The following is a 12,265-nucleotide window of genomic DNA, read 5'->3' on the forward strand; positions in this document are numbered from 1 at the left end:
CATGTAATGTGGCAAATTCATTTGATATAGTTAGTCATGAAGAAATAAGGACAATGTTAATTGATTCATGCCTATAACACCATTTTTACTTCCAGTTAACTCCCATAGCCCCTTATGGTAGCTAGACCTTTTTGGGACTGGCTTCATTAACTAAGTGACTTAAAAGCTAATAATGGACAGTATTAGAAATGGCAATGAGTTATTAATAAATTGACAAAATGGTTGTTAATCTACAATGACCTATATTAAAGAAATACATCTCTGCCACTCATTCACATTTTCATGTTTGCATCCATATTTTAATAACTGACAGATCTGCACATTATTAGAGGGTATGGTGTGAAATGCCATGTTGTGTGAGAGGAAATTTATTATCGATGTCCATTTATATCACACTATATTGGAGATATTGCTAGCTGTTTTTTAGTAATTATGAAAATAAGAAATATTTTCATATGTAATTAATACTTAAAAAACCAAAGGGACTTACAAACTGTTGCATGGCATCAGGTAAAATCTTAGCTGTTGAAGAAAACTGGCATTCATATTTGTACTATAAGTTGGACATCTAGAGAGATATTCATGTCATTTTTATTGCTAATTATACAGCTTAGCACATGTTTTCATATTGTTGTAAATATATTAATAAACGTACTCAGAGATGAATGTTTTGCTCTTATGTGAAAGCTTATATCTAGTTAACAAAAGCATTTTAACAATATATGTCTAGACTGTACAGTTCCCAAGATATGGCAATTTATTGTAAATATTTAGCAAAAACTATAATTCTGGGCTTGTGTGCATTATAATATATTATAGTATTTATGGAAATACTGTGACTGCACTGATTTTGTCACTATGAAGAAGACTTCTTACTGATAACATTACTAGTTTTACAGTTTTAATAGCTTTTATTCTTTACAAAATATTTGCTTTTTTATTTTATGCTTTTAAGTTGATTTTTAAGAAACTGCTGTGGAATGCATTTATGTGTGCAGGCTACTAAATGTTTGACATGCCACACCACACAGGTATTAATGACCTAGAGACATATAGTATAGGAAGAATAAATTGAATGTTAGAAAAATATGCTATGAAGTATCATGGCTATGGTAAACAGAGGGATGGGAGAAAAATAAAAATTAGAAAAGTCATTAAACAAAGCATGACCATTAAGTATGCATGTCCTTCTATAGGTAGTGAATGCAATAACTCACACATGTATGTGTAAAATGAAAGAAGGAAAATTGGAGATGAGAAAAGGAGTTAAATACTGTCTGTCTATCGTATACACATGATTTGATGGCTGCAGCTAAAAGTAAGATATGGATACTTGAAGTGATGGTATAAATGGAGGAATTACTATATAAAGTTGGGTTACAGTTAAATAAGGCAAAAAGTAAAGGTTTGCGAAATAAGTGGAATATATTATACTAGGAAGAAAAAGTGTGTTACGACTAAAATTTGGAGATTATAAAAATATAGTAGAAGAGTAGAAAATAATGTTGGAATACATTTTTTAAAAATTATTACAATGGAGAAGTTCTAATCTATCATTTAACCAAATAGAAAAACTGGCATATTAAAGGGGTTATACATATTTCCAGTTAAAATGGAAAAAGAGATGTTAGAAAGATTTCTCATTTTATTTGGGGATCAAGACTGACCAATGAAAACACAGGTAATTTACACAAAAAAAGAATCTAAGCATTTTTCTGGGTAATAAAAAAGGTGGAAGAAATAGATTTGCAAAGGATGGTAAAATACTATATGTAAAGTTTGAAAAAGTATGGAAACATGGAAGAGGGAAAGCAAGTAAAGATAGAAGGAAAAGAACATAAGAGTGAAATAAAATTATGGAAGGTGAAAATTAATTAGATTGATGATGGCAGAAAATGACAATATGATATAATATTGTGTAGAAATGCATGGTATATCCTCAGAAGGATTTAAAAGAGGATGTAAAAATGCTTTAAAGAACAGAACGAAATGGCTTGTGATTTTTATGAAGCTTGGGATTGCCAGTGAAGAATTTTGTTTGATACGTCACTGATTAAAAGTAATCTAGACAAAATAAAATAACTGACCAAACCCAACCAATGTGTAAAGGTAAGCATACCATTAAATTCAAAAAAATAAATGACATAGTGTAATGAATGTCACAGAAGATTTATTACCAGAAATTCAAGGTTAAGCACTTTTACCTCATACAAACATATTAAGAGGCTTCACCAAAATACTTGCAATCAATAAACCTGGTGAATTTAACAGTTCCTCCTTCCAATGTAAATTATGGAAGGAATGTACTTTAAACCAATCACAGTTAAAATGTACTGAATAATTAATCACAGACTTAAACGTTTTAATTCAAGACAGTTAAAATACACAAACTTGTTAAAAATATGAAAATTAGAAGCAGTTATTAAAAATGGTTTATAAGTGAAAGTAATATTATTGAATGTCAGTGTTCTGATGAAGTCTCTTAATATATTTGTATGAGACAAAAGTGCTTAACCATGAATTTTTTGTAATAAATTTTCTGTGACTTGCATTACATTATGTCTCATTCATTTTTTGTTTATAGTAATATGAAATATAAGGTACAGAATTCAGAAAATGTGATAAGCATAATAAAGTAGAACAAACCTAAAAATTATCCAGATACTGACAAGGACTAAGGAACCAAAGCACATATATAAAAAATAATGATTTTTTTATTAATAAAACTGAATAAAAATAAGTGATTTCATCTGTTCTAATGATGGACATCTTCAGAATACAAAAAACAATAAAAACACACACAAAACAGCAAAAGGAAACTATATAGCCTAATAAAGGTCCATCAAAAATTTTAAAGGGATAGCAACACAAACACTAAACTAACTCAAAGTTTGAAGCTCTGTATCTTAATTCACTTGTTAGTGATACAACTTCATTACTAGCCAGTGGAGAGGTGGCATTTAACGTTAATTGCTATTTCAGCTCCTTTTGATAATTATTTTTTCCAGTCACCACTGTACTGATCCACTTTGATCTTTTCAAGCACAGAGAATCTGAATTTCACAAACTGTTCACATTTCATGACATGCCTTACTGGGGTACTTTTACTGCCATTTTTACTAATACTATAGAGGTGCTGATATACCTGTTTATTCAAAGAATTATTTCTCTTACCAAAGTAAAAAGCAGTGCATGAAATTCATTTCATGAAGTATACTACACTGGAACTGGAACTGTAGCATCTACCTACTTTATGCAAGTTCCTGATTTTATCCCCTTATAGTCCATCATAGTCCTCCTTCATATAATGGCACTGCTTACAATGGCCACACTTATTGGTTTTTTGGTCCCCACGACTGTAATTCTTGTTGTTAGCACCCCTCTCCAAGATGTTCTTTATATTGGGTTCTATTAATTTAAATATATGTTGGCAGTTGATTGTACTTTTCTTTAAAGTCTGTCTGTTTGCAGATAGGAAGACAGCTTTTGCATGTGTTTTTGTTGTTTTTGTACTCCGAAGATGTCCATCATTAGAATGGACAAAAGAGCTTAATTTTATTCATTTTTATTAATAAAAATGTGTTATTTTTACATACTCCTTTTGGTTCCTTAGTCCTGGGCAGTACTTGGATCATTTTGGGGTTTGATTTTCATATTTTACGTTCCTGACTGGGTGCTGGCCATTGCTGTGGATAATGAGGAAGAAACAACAAAACAATCTTTTTCAGAATGTAAAAAATTAGCAGTTTTAGAAAAGTTTTAATGAAGAATAAAATGAGAAGGCTTTAAATATGTAACAATTGGTATTATATTATATAGCAAATATGTGAAAAAATGCAAAATTGAAAATGAGACAGTATATTTTTGGTAGCAATCTGGAGACCGTGGAAGTGATGAGATGGATTATTGTATAATATAATAGAGATGATAAAGACATGCTAAATAAAAAGTAGTTGATTTTGAATTAAAAAATCTAATTATTTGTGTTTTTCCTCAAATTATGAAAATGGAATTTATTTTTCTGTGTAGATTGTACATTAGAGTTTAGAAAGAGGTGGCAAAACATATGGTATGAATACAAATGTGTGAATAATGTAATGAAGTAGAAAGATATAAATAAAGAAACCTCTACTCTTTTTGATAGCAGCCATGGGATCTTTTACATCCAACTGAGCTGTACCAACTCAGGCAGAGGGGGCTGAGTTTACTATCTCACCCAAAGGATGACTCAGGAGTGCAGTGTCCCCTTTATGCTACATTGCAGTGTCAGTGCCGGAAAATTAATCTAACTGCCTAGTGTGAAAATAGAAACTACAGTCTTCTGCACCAGTGGTGTGTTTGCTACCCATTGTTCTGGACAGTTGAGAGGCATGTCTATGGTATCTATTTAAACTATGTTATTTAAGTGTCATTATTAAAGTTAGCTTTTCTGGGCCTTTTTGCTGACGTCAAAGGCGGCACATTAAGGCATGTGAATAAAATATATTTCTCATAAGTAATGACTACAAGGATATTATTTCATTGTAATATTATAAAACTATTGTTTATTAACCTTGATGTCAAACAGGGTATAGTGTATTATTTCCACAGTATAAAATAAACATATGACCATATTTACACACACACACACACACACACACACACACACACACACACACACACACATATATATATATATATATATATATATATATATATATATATATATATATATATATATATATATATATATATATATATATATATATATATATATATATATATATATATATATATATATATATATATATATATATAGATAGATAGATAGATATTGATATATATATATAGATATATTTCAAATTATGTAACATATTTCTGACTGTTATCAATATGTTCCTGGAATGTGATTTTAATAAATCCCAACTTTCAAAAATGAGAGGAAATGCTTATCATCATCCACAATTCAAACAATATATAATGGCCTCAACTGCATTAACATGAGTATAAGTATGAAGTTAAATATAGCTATTTCTGAATCACAGAGCCAAATCAGTTCAGAGTACTGTCAGTCTTTCAGCATGAAAGAGCTGGCTTACAGCTCTAGGCTGCCTTCTCATATCTAAATAGAAAAGTGTACTTGCACAAAGTCTTAGTCTGTTATTGTTAAAATCTTGATTTTTTTTCTCAAAAAGCACATTGGTGCATTAGTCATTATTCTTATACCATAGTTCTACAAACAACTGTAGACAATATAGGTATATAAAGAGAAAAGATACAGAAAAATGTAGTCTGAAGTACCTAGTATTAAATGTATGTACTATGTGCATCACTTGCAATCTTTGTTATATAGGTATCTTCTTTTAGAACAGAGTTATGGCTGTAGTACTTCCAGAAGGTCACTGCCAGGAACAACCTGTTCTCAGAAGATCACTATAGGTCAATATGCATTTTATTGGTGAGCTTTTCCTGGGCACCTTCTAGAGCATGCCAGCATTTAGCAGTTCACAGCCAGTTTCACATTTCCTGTGGGTAAGCCAATTAACTCATTGCAGACTGGATTCTCTTAATAACTGAACACCTCCACCATCTATCTTTTTTCCTGCTTCAAACAGCATATACTGTATTAAGCAGTATACGTCAACTTCTTCACTAAATGTTTGCTGTCTCTCAGTGCTAGTATAGACACAAAAAAATGGATTTGGTATTCTGGATTATACCCACCCTAGTCATCATCCCTAAATCAGGTCGGTTTATGTATCCTCCCAGGCCACACCTACTTGATATGTGGCCAGTCGGATGCTATGAAATGCATCTGTAACTGCACTATTATTCTTTTTCATGTCATTGAGCACATATTCTAATATTTTAGAATGTAAAGAAGCAACCAGATCCATTTACACTTCCAAATCCCTAAAGAAGGAACTGTGTACTATAATGTACAAATGTAGTTCTTTGAATATATTTATTAACTGCATACCTTTCCAAGAAATCATTTGGTCTTAAAGCAATAGTGTTACTTAAAAGCACAAAAAAGCCAACTCATATCACAACATACATGCACTAGGAAAGGCAATAGTAGGTAGTGTAGGTCCACACACCCCCTGACTATTAATGCAAACACGCACATGCACACACACACACACACACACACACACACACACACACACACACACACACACACACACACACACACACACACACACACACACACACACACACACACACACACACACACACACACACACACACACACTTCTCCACATCTGCAATTCAGAAAAGGAGATGTTTGTTAATAGTGCATGAATGCACCACTCACAAAGTCATGTCATAGAGGGATGTGGATTACAAGATCTACTGCATTCACACCTCTGAAATGCATAGGCAAAACCCTACCACCACCCTTCCCACAGTGGCACACTTAGATCTAATGCATCAGTGCCTCCCATCAGAAAAAAATATATGATGCTTAAAGGACCCCCATAGTGTACTACCTACTGCACATGTGTAACCCTTCCTTAAATGGTCCCATAGCATAAAGTACAGCATATGGGCATTAGCTGGAATCAAAATGAAGACACCCAGTGCAATACTTGCATATCAGCAATGAGTGAGATACACAAAGTTCTCTTCCTAAACTAGGGCTTGTGTTTTCCAAATAATAAAAAAAACACAGCAAATCATGCTGTTTTGTAGATAAATTGTTATGTTGCTTCACCTGTACTTTTCCTGCCATGGCATAAACTCCTACCCTTGTTTGCATTACTCAGGGCAGCATGCACTTGTTGTCAGATATACTCATTACCTCAACTTTCTATACTGGCACAGTGTAATGTAGTTCAGCAAACAACACAAAAGTGCAGCATGTGTCATACACAAACTAAAAAGAAAACCAGATCTCAATCACTTACCTTCCCTGACTGCAGACTTTGGGTGTCCGTTTGGAAGTAATAGCTCTATCCAAGTTGCTGTATGGCAAACATCTGTAGCAGAATGAGCACAGTAATGGTTATGACTGTTTTATTACACAATTTCAATGCTCTTACCATTATAGTTATACTAATGAGCCCATCCCACACTTCATCTATGCTGTGTACACTAGCAAAAGTACCTGCACACAGCTCCTTCATGGCCCCATCACCTATTATCTCCAACATCACCATCCTGCAGGTATAACACCCCCTTGGCCAAGAACAAACTGATGCTTCTGCTGTACCCATGTATGCACATCATCCAATACATGTATGCAATATTGGCCTTGGCACAGTGGCATACCTAGCAGTTGTTCATTCCACCTGTATGCACTTGTAAGACTGATCCAGTCAAAATAATATTTTTCTCCCTTTCTCTCTGTCACTATCTTTATGTGATAACTGTTTTATGTTTGTTTTGTTTGTTCATTTGCTTTTTTCTTATTTATGTCCATTTATGTTATCATTTTGTGCAGCATCTGCCACAACAACATCTGCCTCCATAGGTTCATATGTGATTACTAGGCTAATGGTACAAGAGCCTTTAAAGATTATCCAATAACACCCAGGATATGATAATATTATATCTTAATTCCCTAGCTATGTGATGGGGTAGTATCAGGTTAGTGGGTCTTTGAGTGTTGGAGACATGAGTCATTTTACAGAATGTCTCTCCCCATAAGGGAAATGGGCAGTATCCCAGGAGTGAATTTATGGTTCCCCATCAATTTATCCAACTTCTTTTTGAACAGAGTGAGGAACGTGCTTTGTTTTATGAAGATTAGGAGTTTATTGCATTTAATAAGGTACCCTTTGGGATGTGACTCTGTCTCTCCAACAAGTTCTGTTAGAGTCACAAATAAGGTTCAGGTCCATGGAACAAGTAACCCTTGTATAACTTTTCTTTTGAATATGTAACATTTTTATCAAGGCTGGATCAGAGAATGCAGGTCAGGCATAAGTCACCTCTCAATAAACGATATGTGAGTAAAGGGAAAGAGCCCTTTGCCAGTCTGCATAAGACATGTGTCTTATGTTTTATATAAATATATATATATCTATATATACACACATATATATATATATATATATATATATATATATATATATATATATATTTTTTTTTTTTTTTTTTTTTTGTGAGAAACCTCTGAGGCTACTTCAGTTGGTGTAAGTACCTGGTTAGGTACATGCAGAAGGAAGCATTGTACTCAATTATGGGCCTGATGAGGGCCATGTACTATGGCAATATGACTTCCTTTGATCTTGAAGGCATGCCTTTACTTATAAATTGAGACACATAGAGAAGGATTTCCTCACTACTGTAGCTACATGGTAATTAAAGTTTAGTTTGATATCTATCTGTGTTCTTAGGTCCCTTGCCACTTTGACTACTTTTAGGGATGTGCTATAAATATTATAATTTGCAGGGAGATCTGATTTGCCAAAGGGTATGATTATGCATTTTTCAGCATTTAGTCTCAGACCATGGTTTTGCCATCAGTCATTTGTCATTTTTAGGCATGTTTGTAGGATAGCAACATCATTCAGAGGCCCAGTGTTTGCACCTAGGTTACAGTCTTTGGTGAACCTGGTGAGCCAGTGGCCATAACATTGGCCTTCACTTCAGAGAAATATATACCAAACAGGAGGGGTCTCAACACTGAGCCCTGTGGGACAGTGTTAGTAAGAGGTTTCTTATGGATTCACCTATCCAAACAACACATGCCCTGTCAGTGAGCCAGTTGGCTATCCATCTGATGATGTAGGGGTTTATATACCTAAATCAGTAAGTTTATCTATGATCCCTGAGTGGGAGAATGTGTTGAAAGTTTTGGCTAGGTCTAGATAAGTTGCATGTACCATTTTACCCTCATTCATGGCCCTGGTGACTTTCTTGAAGACGTCCACCAGATTTAGCAAGCAGGACTCGCATTTGAAAAAGACAGATTGGGTCTAGTCCAGTTTTTAGAGGGTTCCTATGTTGTTATTGATTGAGTCCATGATAATTCTCTCCATGGCTTTGCAGATAAAACTGGATAAGCTAATATGTCTGCCCTTCATTACACAGGCAGCAGACCAGCCCAGCTCAGAACACTACCATAAACTATGCAAACACCTTCCCCTCTGGTTTTTCCCATACTCTACACCAACGGTGTATACTTTTAACAAACAAAACTACAAAATGATAGGGGCTGCAGCAGGCAACATACAACATGTGCAAGAGGCTGAGGGTGGTGAGGGTGTGAACTCTGCTGATCAACCCATAGTGAGGAGACGGAGAGGAGTGTACAGACCCAGGGTAACCTACCAGGGGCTACATGAGCTGGAGATAGTGGAGTGCAATAGGGTGGACATGGACCTCCTACAGCAAATTGTTGAGCTGTGTCGGCCATGCCTGACACACTGAAATGACCGAGGAGAACCCTCCCAGTGGATACCAAGGTATGTGTAGGCCTAGGAATACTAGCCACAGGTACCTCCCAAAGCTCAACTGGTTATATCATGGGGATCTCACAGGCATCAGCATCCAGAGTATTCCACCAGTTCCTGAATGCCATGTCAGCATATGCCAGTGAGGACGTATATTTCCTCAACACCCGTGAGATGTTGGTCAGCAATATGTGTCACCAAATAGCAGAATACCCTGAAGTAGTGTGTGTGCTATAGACTGCACTCACATACGCATCAAAGCACCACCTGGCGATCAGGGTAGGGCCTACATCAACCACAGGGGCCTCCCCTCCATCAACTGCCAGGTTGTGTGTGATGCCCAGGGCATTATAATGAATGTGTGTGTTGGCTGCACTGGAAGCTATCACAATTCCCACATCTGGCATCTGACACAGCTGTACCAGAGATTTGCCAATGGGGACATCCCCTGCGATCACCTAGTGGGGGGTGCTGGTTACACACTGGAGCCGTGGCTGATGACACCCATCAGAAATGCACATACACCCAAACAAGAACGCCATAATGAGGCACATGCATAGACCAGACTTGTAATACAGCATGTGTTTGGGATGCTCAAGTCACGTTTCTGGTACCTGGACACATCCAGTGGAGCCTTACAGTACTCACCAGCTACATGTACTCAGATTGTTATGGTATGTGCCATACTGCACAATATAATCCTGTGGAAACAGCTGAAGCAGGAACAGCATGGGGCAGGGCCACACAGCCCCCCCCCCAACAATGCCAAGGCCTGCACAGGCACAGAGTGACTCAGAGGAGGAACAACCTGAGCCTGCTCCAGTAGGCAGATGGAGGCATGCCCAGTATGCCCTGGCCTTGACAAAGAGGCAATGCATAGCACATACACTGACACAGTAGGGACCCAGGGAATGACACCTCTCTCTGACTCGGACCTACAGTAAAAAGGATGCCAAACATGACACTGCCTGTGCTCAGCCATGTATAGGAAGTGTACTATGTGCATCCAACATAGGCAGCCCTCCAGCACCATCCTCAATCCTGGCACACCCACAATGTAAGTCAATCAACCTACCAATTCCCAAATGGAGTAGACTGTGTCGTTACCTGTATCTATGGTATGGATGTGAGCATGCAAGGGAATTGGGTGGCTGAATGTTTTGGCAGCAGATAGTAGGTATCCATAGTGGCACCATGACATCTGTAACACATACTGGAGTCACCATAGTAGCCAGTACTGCACAGGGTGACAAAACCCACTGCAGCAATGTGCTGGGTGACATGTGTGTCCATATGACTCACACATACCAGTCAGGGAGGTTCACATACCCAACAACAGTCTCTGCCAGCAGGACAGGTGTAGACAAACCCAAACAGAGCCTGTGCTATGGCCTCTGAATGATGCCTATGGGTAACCTCCCCCCCAGGCCTACACAGACAGACTACAGCAGGTCAGGCAGTGGGATGTTAGTTCTGAAGGGTAGAAAGTCAGACACTAATATGTAGGGCAACCAAAGCTAAGACCTGTAGTACACTGATATGCCTCTAGTCAGTATGATAGGTTAGAATACAGAATGAAATGGAGTACCTGATATACCAATACAGTCATAGCAAATGTGCGCAAGTGCCAGGTGTGCCCCCCATCCTATGTAGACATGTAGAAACAGTAAGGTGTGTCCCCCCCAATCCTGTGTAGAAATGTAGTAATAGTCAGATGTGCACCCCCCAAACCTGTGTAAAAATGTTAAAACATTCAGATGTGTCCCCCCACAACCCTATGTAGAAATATGGTAACAGTCAGGTGTGCCCCCCCCACTCCCATGTAGACATGTAGAAACAGTCAGGTGTGCCCCTACCCCCAATCCAGCAAAGGAAGGCAGTAACAGTCAGGTGTGCCTCCCAATCCGATGCAGAAATGTAGAAACAGTCAGGTGTCCCTCCTCCACAATCCTACGTAGAAATGTAGTAACAGTCAGGTGTGTCCCCCCACGCCTACGTAGAGATGTGGAAACAAACAGGTCTGCCCCTTCCCCCAATCCAGTGTAGAAATGTAGTGACACTCAGGTGTGCCCCACCCAATCCTGTGTAGAAATGTAGTAACATGTATGAGTAGGTGTAATATGAGTGGAGCACAGATGCCTAAAGGTGGCCAAGGTAGCAGGATAGGTTGTAGCATTTACACAATATGCAGGTCTGTGTGTGTTGGGATGGTGTGTGTTTCATAATGTGTGAGAGTGGTCAGTATGTATGCATGTTGAGGTAAGACCTGGTGGCCATTGCCCACTACTACTGATAACAGGGACAAGCCCTCATGACTGCAGTGCCAAAGACAATCCCCATCAGTATAACACATGCTAGCAGTAAGCCACTGTAAATGTATGGTGGTAATATGTGTCACCATCTGAAAGACTGACATGACATGGCTGTTGGGCTAGATATACAAGCAGTACACAGGGGAAAGTACCCCAGACATACAGTATATAATGTGTCACTGTGAAACAGAGACACCCTTGAATAAGTACATATAGGTATGCATCAAAGTAACTGGACCTGTAGTAGGGAATACCTGTGATGTCTGCCTGAACACCTGCAGATTGCAAAGGAGGTAGGACTGATGTATTGGGTATCAGCTGATGTACCTGCACATCCAAAAAGAACGTTTGCTGGGCATCCAAATAAAACTCAATAAAACAAAATAAGATGTCCAAATGAGTAGTGGTCACACCATAAGCTCCACACATAAATCGATATAATAATATTCATCCACAATGTTTATTAAAAAGGTAAGCGCTTTCTTCCCCTATAATACGGGGACTTCATCAGAACTAAATTCCCCTCACAAGTCAATCTTCTTTATACACAAATAAATAATTGAATAATTA

The sequence above is a fragment of the Protopterus annectens genome, chromosome 5.part1 (genome assembly GCF_019279795.1).
Source record: "Protopterus annectens isolate FY-2018-M chromosome 5.part1, PAN1.0, whole genome shotgun sequence".
Taxonomy (NCBI): domain Eukaryota; kingdom Metazoa; phylum Chordata; order Ceratodontiformes; family Protopteridae; genus Protopterus; species Protopterus annectens.